This window comes from Phodopus roborovskii, unplaced genomic scaffold (assembly GCF_943737965.1).
Source record: "Phodopus roborovskii unplaced genomic scaffold, PHOROB, whole genome shotgun sequence".
Classification (NCBI taxonomy): domain Eukaryota; kingdom Metazoa; phylum Chordata; class Mammalia; order Rodentia; family Cricetidae; genus Phodopus; species Phodopus roborovskii.
In genome coordinates this window covers 41,533,011-41,545,192 of record NW_026126517.1, presented here as the reverse complement: position 1 = coordinate 41,545,192, position 12,182 = coordinate 41,533,011, and the positions used below count along the sequence as shown (strand labels likewise).

General features: G+C 43.3%; 2 non-coding genes across 2 annotated transcripts; both read left to right on the top strand.

The window, feature by feature from the left end:
• The first annotated feature begins 6,226 nt into the window (after positions 1 to 6,226).
• LOC127232029 (U5 spliceosomal RNA) lies at positions 6,227 to 6,342 on the top strand. Its single transcript, XR_007835330.1, has one exon. It is a non-coding gene; the product is annotated as a U5 spliceosomal RNA (small nuclear RNA).
• Positions 6,343 to 11,415: 5,073 nt separating this feature from the next.
• LOC127232028 (U5 spliceosomal RNA) lies at positions 11,416 to 11,531 on the top strand. The gene has a single exon (XR_007835329.1). It is a non-coding gene; the product is annotated as a U5 spliceosomal RNA (small nuclear RNA).
• The last annotated feature ends 651 nt before the right edge of the window (positions 11,532 to 12,182 follow it).

The following is a 12,182-nucleotide window of genomic DNA, read 5'->3' as shown; positions in this document are numbered from 1 at the left end:
ACATCTAATATCCATTTATTAGTGAGTACATCTGGTGTTTGTCTTTCTGAGTCTGGATTACTCACTCAAGATGGTTTGTTCTAGTTCCATCCATTTGCCTGCAAATTTCATGATGTCATTGTTTTTACAGCTAAGTAATACTCCATTGTGTAAATACACCACATTTTCTTTATCCATTCTTCAGTTGAGGGGCATCTAGGTTGCTTCCAGGTTCTGGCTATCATGAATAATGCTGCTATGAATATTGTTGAACAAGTGTCCTTGTGTTATGATTGAGTGTCCTTTTCCTATATGCCCAAAAGTAGCATCACTGGGTCTTGAGGTAGATATTTCCCACTATCTTGATAGAGGGAGCCACTATGGGGTTAGGGAGAAACCTGGTGCTAGGGAGATTCCCAAGAATCTACAAGGATGACCCCAGATAAGACTCCTAGCAGTAGTGGAGAGGGTGGCCTTTCCCTATCAGATTGATAAATACCCCAACAATCATGATAGAGCCTTCATCTACTAATTGATGGAACCAGATGCAGAGGTCCACAACCAAGCAACAGGCCAAGCTCCAGGAATCCAGTCAAGAGAGAGGGAGGAGGAAATATATGAACAAAGGAGGTCAAGATCCTGATGGAGAAATCTACAGAGACAGCTGAACCAAGCTCGTGGATACTCATGAACTGTGTGGACCAGCAGCTATGGAGCCTCCGTGGGATTGAGCTGAGCTAGGCCCTCTGCATGTGGGAGACAGTTGTGAAGTTTGAGCTATCTGAGGGGCCCCTGGCAGTAAGACCAGGATCTATCCCTGGAGCATGAGCTAGCTTGTTGGAGCCGGTTCCCTATGAGAGGATACCATGCTCAGCCTTAATGCAGGGAGGAGGGGTTTGGTCATGCCTCAACTTAATGTGCCAGACTTTGTCAACTCCCCCTGGGAGCCCTTAACTGCTGAGAGGAGTAGATGGGGGGAGAGGAAGAGGGGCAGCAAGGGGGGGTGGAAGAGGGGTGGGAGGGAGAATTTTGATTGGAATGTAAAGTAAAATAAAAAAGAAATGTAAGTTCAGCCTGTTGTTGTTTTGATACAACTATTGCCTAAGAAACACGAACACGGGACTCAGCACCCACGTGGAGTTTATTGAGGAAAGGGAGAGGTAGGGGGCTAGCTGGTGGCCAGCCGAAAGCAGGGGAGAGAGAGAAACAGCAAGAGAGAGAGGGCAATAGAGGGGTCACGCTTGGCGCGCTTGCTTTAACGGGGGGGGGGGGGGGGGGGTTGCGCATGCGTAACTGAGTCCTCGGGCAGCCAGGTAAAGCCTGACTAGTGATGGCATGGCCATGAGTGTCCCGCCCATCGTTGGGGGCGGGGTCAGCAGCCTGCTAGTTCCCAGCACAGCCTTTACTGAATTATTAAACCAACCAACCAAACAAACCCTTTAAAAAACCCCACACATGCTGTATATAGTAGTACACAACTTGTGAGGCAGTGACAAGAAGATCTCTGTGAATTCCAGGCCAGTCTGGTCTAAATGTCCAGCTCCAGGACAGCCAGGACTATAAAGAGAGAACTTGTCTCAAAATAAATAAACAATAATTAAACAAATAAAAATGCTACAAACAGCACTGAGGAAATGGCTCAGTGGGTTAGGTAAGAGAGATGCTCGGCAATTTGAAGAGCTTCCTGCTCTCCCAGAGGACCTGAATTCAGATCCCAACCGCCACACACGAGGGTTACAACAGCAGGTGACTCCACTTCCTTGGGTTCCAACACTTTTGCCCTCCGTGGGCACAGCGCTCACATGTGGGGTGTACATGTTAATTATGTAACTAAAAATAAAGGAGCTGGAGAGATGGCTCAGTGGTTAAGAGCATTGGCTGTACACCCAGAGGATCCAGTGTTCGATTCCTAGTACCCACATGGCAACTCACAACTGTCTGCAGTTCCAATGACTCTGGCACCTTCATGCCAACGTACATGGGGGCAAAACACCAATGCACATAAAAGTAAACGAGTCTTTTTTAAAAAAGAAAGTTGTTTTTTTTTTTAAGAAAAACCAAAAAAATTAAGTTAAAAATATATTCCCTCTTGGTCTTTGGCCCTCAGTATTTTTGCTTCCTGCATGTCTAGTGGATTTTTTGTTTTGTTCTTTTTGGGCTGACCTGAAACGTGCTTTGTAGATCAGGCTGGCCTCAAACTCACAGAGATCCACCTGCCTCTGCCTCCGGAGTGCTGGAATTGAAGGTGTGCGCCACTACTGCCCAGCAACAAGTTTATTAAATTTTCAGCTACTTTCTTTTTGGCTGGCCTGTAGCTATGTGGCCCATGCTGACTTTGAACAAAACAATTTCTCTCTCATGATACACCATTTGATGTGACATTGTCCTTTGACAGTCCTTGCCTTTAACCACAACCCTTTTGGCTCCTTGCTTATAATAGTGACTTTGAAGGCTGTCTCTGCCGAATCTGACCTCTGCCCACTTGCGCAGGCAGTCTCTGCAGCCTGCTTTTGTTTGCTTTTTTCGCCATATGAGTCATATTTTCCTGCCTTGTAATTTCTGTTGTTTCGGAGAAAGGGCGTTTTAGAAAATATACTGTTGCCTGTTCTCCTATTTTTGGGTCATGTGACTTTTGTCTGCTTGTTTATTTATTTAGCAATGCCAGTGGAGGGAATCATATCTACCTTCTTCCTTCAGTGCCTCTAAAGTTGCCACTCATGCCACACGGCAGGGGGTATGCTCACAGAGACAGCAGAGAGTATGCTCACAGTGACTGTGGAGGGTATGTTCATAGTGACTTTGGGCACAATTGAGGGTTTTTGAAGGATTTTTTTTTTTTTTTTTTGAAGAGGCTGGTTTTGGTTTGTTGTTGTTTAAGACAAGTTCTCACTATATATTCTCACTATATAGCTCTGACTAGGCTAGACTCAAACTCAGGGCTCCTCCAGCCTGTGCTGTGAGTACTGGGATTAAAGGCATGTGCCTCCATACTTGACCTGTTTTTCTTGTTACATGGTTTTGGGTTTTATGAGACAGGGTCTCATTGGATATAGCTGTCTTGGAACTCTATGTTCAGCCAAGGCTGGTCTTAAACATGCAGTAATCCTCCTGCCTCAGCCTCACAAGTACTGGGGCAGTATTTTTTTTTTCTGACCTTTCATGTGCCTTTGTCCAAGACTACATCCAGCTGTTAAAATTTACTCAATACTGTATAATTGCTCAGTTGTTTTGGACCACTTGGAAGAAATAGTTCCTGAGTCGGTGTTCATCTGTTGTTTACTTTCCTGGAAATCCACCCAGCCTATAGATGAACCCATAAAACCAGTGAGATTAATCTCCCAATTAATCTCCAACAGGAGTGCTCCATTTTATTTCTCTATTATTATTACTATTGTTGCTGTTTTTATTATCATTGTTATTTGTCTTGCTAGGGATTAAACCCAGAGCCTCTCCCATACTGGAAAGGCGCCATACCATTGAGGGACACAACATCCCAATCTGTTTGCAGGAGGCTTTGGGAACCCATCCATCTTCTCCCTGTAGGTAAAGTCTCTGTGCCAGGACTATGGAGATGGGATGAGGACAATGAGAAGCTCCCAGCACTTGGGAGGCAGAGGCAGGCAGATCTCTGTGAGTTTGAGGCCAGTCTGGTCTACAGAGCAAGTCCCCAGACAACCAGGGCTGTTACACAGAGAAACCCTGCCTCGAAAAACAAATAACAACAACAAAAACAGAAACCTTGTGCGGCTTGGAGCAGGATGAAAATGGAGGGGCATTCAGGACTCATGAGGAAGGGTTGGGACACTACAGCTCGCACAGAGCACTTAGCAGTCACAGGGCTCTGCTTCAATCCCTTAAGAGCATCGAGAAGGCTTCAGCAGTGTGGGACTGTGTGTGTGTACTCATTAGACCTTGCACAGCTGCTCGGACACCCTGCCAGCAAAGCCTGGCTGGTCAACTGAAAATTTGGCACCTAACAGTGACTACTAAAGCAATCACTCAAGTGAGGAAAAGTGCAACAAGGCAAAGTAGATAATATACACAAGGCAGGATAAAAAGATGGGAAAGTTCAGGGTACATGGAAGGGAGGGAAATCAGCCACTCACTCCAGGATCTGGCTAACAGTTCTTGTTGGCTGGGGGTCAAGAACTTCAATAGAGCTAACAAACAACAAACGGGGTGGGTGTGGGTGGGGTAGAGGAGATTGCCCGATAAGACAACAGTTCTGATCTCTTGGGATTGCTCAATTTGTGTCAAACAGGAAACAGGCCATGGCTGCTTAACACAGAGACTATGCAACCTTTAAGTTTATCAGCAATTTCTCATTTCCAAACCTGAACCATATACCTCATAAGCCCCCTTAAATTTTAGACAGAACAAAATTCTATTTAAAACTACATGTATTATTTATTTATTTATTTATTTATTTATTTATTTATATTTTTGGCATGTGTTTGATGTAAGTGCCCTTGCTCATGAAGTCATTTCCCAGCCTCCCCTCACTTTCTTTGGAGACAGGGTCTTATGTATCCCATCCAGACTGTCTCCAACTCCCTGTGTAGCTGAGGATGTCTTGTGACTCTTGTGCCTATACTTCCCAGGCTGGGATTATTAGCATCTGCCACTAAGCCCAGTTTTATGAAGCACTAGCAATCGAACTCAGGAATTTGTGCATGCTAGACACACCACAAACGGAGCTATGTCCCTAGCCCACAAAACAATTCTTTAGGATACATGAGTAAGTCAACACATTAAAAAATTATTTCTAGGGGCTGGAGAGGTGGCTCAGAGGTTAAGAGCACTGGCTGCTCTTCCAGAGGTCCTGAGTACAATTCCCAGCAACCACATGGTGGCTCACAACCATCTATAATGAGATCTGGTATACATGTAGGCAAAACAGTGTATACATAATAAATAAATCTTTGTTTTGTTTTTTGAGACAGGGTGCTTTGGAAGTTGTTCTGGAACTCACTCGATGTGTAGACCAGGCTGGCCTCGAGCTTACTAAGATCCGCCTGCCTTTGCCTCCCAAATGCTAGGATTAAAGGTGTGAGCCACCAACACCTGGCATATATATATACATATATACATATATACATACATACATACATACATATATATATAATTTCTAAGCCAAACAGTGATGGCACATGCCTTTAATCCCAGCACTCAGAAGGCAGAGACCCTCAGATCTTTGTGAGTTTGAGGTCAGCCTGGTCTACAAAGTGTGTTCCAGGACAGCCAGAACTACACAGAGAAACCCTGTCTTGAAAAACTAAAAGAAGAAAAAGCTTTACAGAGAAAAGAAAATTTTACTTAAGAAAAAATATGACTGAGAAGAAAGGAAAAAGTGTTAGTTGCCAGAACACTAACAGAAATGTTTTTGGGGACTTTATTTTTGACTTTGTATTTTAATTTTTTTTTCCTATAACTGCAGAACCTGGAAAAACTGCTGCTGCTATTGATACAGAACGTGCTACAATTTTTGGTCTTTTACACAAATAAAAACGTGTACACACATAGAGACACCTACAAATATGATACATATATCATATGGGATATATGGGGCAAGTATCCTCTTTCACAACGTTGAGATAGCACGGTAGGGAAACGAAAGCCACAATGGGTTAGAAATGTCAAACTTCATCTCTTTCTTTCTCCATTTGTACAGAGGTAACGCACGGCAATGAATATGAGAAAGCGAGATCTTATCTACGTTGGTTTCATTACAGAAACTAATGTTCTCAGTAAGAACAGAGAATGCACATTGCCAACACCTTTGAAGCCTTCTCTGCTCCTGTCCCAATCCCATCCCTTAGAACAGGAAATCTGCCAGTCATTTCTTCGTCCTTTTCAGTTCCTTGATGCCTAAAACCATCGGAAAACTCATTTATTTAAAAGAAACCAAGTTCAAATTCCAGTGCAGTGTACCCAGGCACAAACCCGGTCACTGTAAGCAAGAGGTATAAACCTTCGCCCCGCCCCTTGTAAGAGGCCCCCGGGAATAGGGCCAGTCTCTAGGGCGATTGCTCGGTCTAATTTGCATACCCATAACACACTGCAACTGATACAGATATTTTCGTGGAAAGGTACTTCTATTATTATAAATATTGAAACTAAAAATTATATATTACTTGAAGCAATCATAAAAATGTTCTTGTAGGTAATGACTCTGCAAACATTTAATCACCATCAGTATACTGGGAGGCTCTGTTACCTTAGAAATGTACTGGTATGTTTTCCACTCATACTCTGGTTTCTCTTCAGATCGTATAAATCTTTCGCCTTTTACTAAAGATTTCCGTGGAGAGGAACAACTCTGAGTCTGAAACCAATTTTTTGAGGCCTTGTTTTGACAAGGCTCCACAATGCTGTCTTAATGATAGATTAGTTTAGGTACACTATTGTCTTGTGTCCTGGCTTTTTTGGTGACTTAATGTGCGTTTGGTTGTGCAGCACTAGTTGCATACTGTGACTGTTCATCTGTATCCCACCGCCTATTTATATTTTCACTATGTAACATAAGGGTCACAAGGATAATGTGAGTATAGATTTCAAACTGTGTTCTTAACCAGAGGATACTTTTAAACACTACTACTTGTATTTTAGACTGTTCTTAACCAGAAAACGCTTATAAACACTACTACTTCAACTTCCGAGTGCCCGAGTTTCTAGCTGTAAACACTTTGGAGCAGAGTAGTATTGTCTCCTTTCAGCATGTCTAAGTTGTTTCCTTGAATTTGTTTTCACTTTGGAGCAGAGTAGTATTGTCTCCTTTCAGCATGTCTAAGTTGTTTCCTTGAATTTGTTTTCACTTTGGAGCAGAGTAGTATTGTCTCCTTTCAGCATGTCTAAGTTGTTTCCTTGAATTTGTTTTAGAGTGAATCTCTTGCACCATATAATACGAGGTTCTCATGTACTCATTAAAGCCAAGAATACAACCCGCATGTTCACGTATAGCCACACCTGAATCCGGGACCTATTTTGCAAGTATCTGAAGATAAGTTTGATGGGCTGCACCATCATCTTCTGCACCTTCTGGCCCTGGCCGCGGTACGCCATGGTGGAAGTCTCAAAGACTGCACACGCAAGTCCCGTTTTTTCTTCTTTTAAAAGAGGGTTTATCTATACGTAATCTATCATACATATGCTTGTTTTCATGGAGCAGCCTTTTTTTTTCCTATTAAATTTTGTTATATGACTGTTGGGTATTCTTTGTTCACAGACTTTATATGAAGAAAGTTATATCTTAATGTGTATGTCAGGCCTATAGATGACTCAGCCAGGTGAAGGTGCTTGCCACTAAGTGTGATTCCTGGGGGTTTGATTCCCCTGGATTCCACAAGGTAGAAGGAAAAACCAAGACACCACTGTAGTGAGGTAGTCCTTCTGTAGCACTGACCACGCCCATTGGGGGGTGGAGCGATGGGCGGAGGTGACCTGAGGAAGGAGGTCGGAGGGGGCCAGGAAGGCGCTCTCTTTCTGGCGTGACTCGGACAGGAGAGGATCGGGTTGAATTTCCTGGTGTTCATCTGTCTAGGTTGTAAGTTATTTCTCCCTGAATAAACATCTATTCGGCCTATTTGTTTATCCTGATCCTTATTTACCGCAATACACCACCCCAAGTTGACCTCTGACCTCCACATGCCCCACAGCATTTGAACTGGTATGCACACATACACACAAACTACATAAACAACTCTCTGGGAACATCTTAAAAGGAACTTGGGGGAGGGGATTGGGGGTAGGCGAGGGCCAGAGGTCCAGAGTTCAATTCCCAGCACCCACGTGGTGGGTCACAACCATCTATAGTGGGATCTGATGCCCTCTTCTGGAATAAACCATTCCACGTGCTGGGTCCTCAGCCGACCTCAGCAGCAGCATTGTTTCCCTCCTCTTCCTGACTGCATGCAATGTGACGGTTGCCTCACATTGCTGCTACCATGACTGCTGTACCATGATGGGCTGCACCATCTGTAAGCTAAAAATGTGTCCTCCCTCCCTTCCTCCGTCCCTCCTTTCTTTCTTCCTTAATTAGCATTTGTCAGATGTATTCACAGGCTGGCACTTACTGTGGCCTGTCATTTCCATTCCCAACAGTATTTACACTGGACTGGTGTACCAGGGCCCTGTGCCACCTTCCCCCCTGTTTCATACTTAACAACCATCCCCTGTTGAGAGCCACTCTGCTCTTGTCATCATGCATGGGCCAGAGCACTCTGAACTGCTTTTGTCCTTTGTAACAAGGAGACTCTGTTGTTGGTCTTTCCTTCCATAATCACTGGGGCTCTCTGCCTCTTGGGTTGTTTTCCTCCAAGGCAGATGATCAACACAAACGGACTGGTGATGGAACTGGTGTAAGGATTTCACTAGACCCAAGATAAATGATAAATGGGTGTTTATTGGGAAACATTTACACAGAAAAATACAAAGAACTGCGAGAGTTTTTCCTCTGCCCTTCTTAGTGGATGGGCTGACCCAAGAGAAAGAGCTCACAAAGAGAAGCCACACCTCAAGCTTTAATCCCAGCACTTGGGAGGCAGAGGCAGGTGAATCTCTGTGAGTTCAAGGCCAGCCTGTTCTACAGAGCTAGTTCCAGGACAGGCTCTAAAACAATACAGAGAAACCCTGTCTCAAAATAAATAAAAAAATAAATAAAACCTACTATCAGCAAGAGCAACATTGAGCAATAGATGTATACTGCATGTCCAGTATCAAGGTAAAGGCATGACAGAGATTAATTACTCTGACAGCAGTCCTAATCTGGAAAGTCTAAATCTTGTTTATCTAAGATAAGAGATGATATGGCTATGACTGTCTAGTCTTCAACTTCATTGAAGACCTGAGAAGGAAAATAACAATACTAGGGTGATGGGAGATATCATTCTGTAAATAAGTTTCTCTTATTGGTTAATGAATGAAGCACTGTTGGCCAATAGGAAAGCAAGATAGGCGGGATTAGTAGACAAGGAGGATTTGGGAAGTAGTAGGGAGAAGTTTCATGATGTAGGACCAACAAGGTAGAACTCTGGGCCCTCTCTCCGGTAAGATGAGATCACATGGAAATACTTAGATTAATAGAAATGGGTTAATACTTAAGACAGAGCTAGCCGATAAGAAACTAGTACCTGGCCAACAGAATTATATCAAATACAGAGTTTCTGTGTGTTAATTGGGGCTGACGCCACAGCGAGACCAGGCTGGCGGAAAACCTGCTTGTAACAGAATGGCTTTGCTGGGATGGCTCAAGATTTATAATGACACTTCATTCCAGTCTTTCTTTAATCAGAAAAAAGTGAACCCATTCCTGCACCTCTAAATGACATAAAAAAACAGTCACTGCCAAGCCCGATGACTTGAGTTTGATTCCTGAAACCCATATGGTAGGAGGACGGGAGATGACTCCCACAAGTTCACCTCTAACCTCCACACATACTCTATGGCATGTACGTACCACGCGCCCCCCCCCCATGTCTTATAAAACATTAAGGAGGGCAGGGGGCTAGGGAGCTGGGTCTGTTACACAGAGAAACCCTGTCTGGGAAAAACAAGCAAACACATGAGAAGATTAAATCAGCCCTTTCCTCCCGGAGCTGCTTTTGGTCATGGCGTTTTTACCACAGCAATAGAAACCTAACTAGAATAAGACTAAAGGAAGATGGGAGGCATTTTTATCAAGGCTTGTTTACACAGGTTTCCCTCAGCTGACTGCTCCTCTGTGATGGCCAGAATGTTCTTTCCTCCTACTGTGGCGAGGGAATCTTTTACAGGGAGCTAGCTTCTCTCAGAGGAGTTGAGGTCAGAAGGCCATTCATGTGTAAGCTGTTTTGCTTTTTGTTTTGTTTTTATTGTGCAGCCCTGGCTGTCCTGAAATTCATTCTAGACCAGGTTGGGCTAGACATCCACCTGCCTCTAACTCCCAAGTCTTGGCATGAAAGGTATGTACCATCACTGTTCAGCCGGCTGGTTTCATTGTTGTTTTGTTTTCTGTTTGTTTTTTAAAGTTTTATTTATTTGTTTATTATGTATACAGTGTTCTGCCTGCATGCCAGAAGAAGATCTCGTTATAGATGGTCATGAGCTACCATGCAGTTCCTGGGAATTGAACTCAGAACCTCTGGGAGAGAAGCCAGTACTCTGAGCCATCTCTCCAGCCCTTGTTTTTTTTTTTTTTTTTTTTTTTTTCTTTCTTTCTTTCTTTTTGTCCCCACCCTCACCCCCAAAGTCTTTGGCTCAAAATAAATCTTGTGCCTCAGTGTCATAGTCCCCTGCTCTTCAGACCTAATTGCAGGATAAAGGTACTTGACTCCTAGCTCCTCTTCCCTGTGAGAGAAAAAAGCCAACATTTCAGCCCCGTTCTCAAGGAGAAAACCAAGGCCAACACATGGCTGAGTAAACACTGTATAACATAATAACCATTATCCATTTTAATGTAATTAGTTAAAACAATAAAACCAAAAGTCCAGGAACTGAGGCTAGAAAATAGTCTGATAGATCTTATGCCCTCCTCTGAAGTCTACACAAACGTGGTATACACGCACAAATACGGACAAATATTCATACAATAAAATAAAAATAAACAGGTTTTTTGTTTTGTTTTTGTTTTTTGAGACAGGGTTTCTCTGTAGCTTGGGAACCTGTCCTGGAATTCTCTCTAGACCAGGCTGGTCTTGAACTCAGAGATCCGCCTGTCTCTGTCTCTCGAGTGCTGAGATTAAAGGTGCACACCACTACACCTGACGGCAAGGTCTGATTTTAAAGCAAGCGTTGTTACTGATCCTCCAATAACAGACAGGAAAGCAGAATATTCACAAGTGAAATGCTGAGTGCACAGCTAACATCCACTACAACCACAAACTACTCAGATGCCTCCTGTGCAGAGCAAGGAAGATGAAACAGGCACTTTGTTTATACCCACCCCCCATTCTCACTAAAGTAAGGAAGCAGCGTCCCCACATTTGATAGCTATTTTCTTATTCAGCTGGTTGGTAGAGCGCTTGCTTGATATGTGTGATGCATTCAGTACAATCTCCACAACTACAAAAAAAATTACAGTTTTTAAAGTTAATAAAACGTAAATGTACAAAAACACAAAACAAAACCTGAGTCTACATCCTGGTCTGAGAACAGATCCACTCCCAGATAGCGCTCGGCTTCGCCCTCTGGTGGTCTGGCCAGGCAGTGCGTGGAGCGTAGCTCCCGCCCTCGTCAGGGCGGGGCCACCATAATTTTGCATACCCACAAAACATCGCGCACAAGACAAAGAAAAATGAAAAATTACTTATTATTCTATGAATGTCTTTGTGAAAAGGGGCTTTAATTTACAAAACGAACATAATGGTTCTTTTTACCTACAGTAGTGTCGAGTCAAGTAAATACCACCACTGACCTAGGAGTTGCTCTTACTCGAGTTGTGAGGGACTAGGGCGCTAAGTCATACTCTGGTTTCTCTTCAGATCGTATAAATCTTTCGCCTTTTACTAAAGATTTCCGTGGAGAGGAACAACTCTGAGTCTTAAACTAATTTTTTGAGGCCTTGTTTCGGCAAGGCTACATTTGTACTGTCAAAGAAAAGATTATGTCTAGGCAGTTCTTTTTGCAGAAAACCTAATGCTTTCGAGTGTCTTAAGAACGTTTGCTTGTATACTTCAGCTTTAACAAGTAATAGAAATATACCTAAAACTGTTCATTCTTGGGTGTAGTGTATGGATATGACGGTGTATGAGGAATTTTACCTTCTACAATCCATGCTCGAATGTTAAGCAGTTCCCTTCCTGCTCAGAGGTGGTTGAATATAGGAGACACTTCCTCATTTAGGGAGGGGTTGGGTGTTGCTTACAATATGTATGTATCCTGAAGATTGCCTATGGACTCAGACTCGACAGCAATTTTCTTACTGCAGGCTTCTCCTAGTGCTGATATTGTAGGGAGTGCGAAAGTCAAATGACAGTGATGTTAAACCACAGCTTATGTCCTCTCTCCTGAGAATGGCGTCTTTCTTAAACTTCGATCGTTTCACACAATTCTTAACTCCAAACCAGGACTAATAGGTTCCAGGGATTATGGCAATAGATTAGAGCCGATCTGTGAGAAAAGAGATGGCTGCTGAGTCTCTCTGCCTAGCCTTACTTTCAGTTGGTGTGAGAAGCAAAGAGAATGGGACAGGAAAGGAACTGCTTTGTTTGAAAGTAAACTGCAAAATT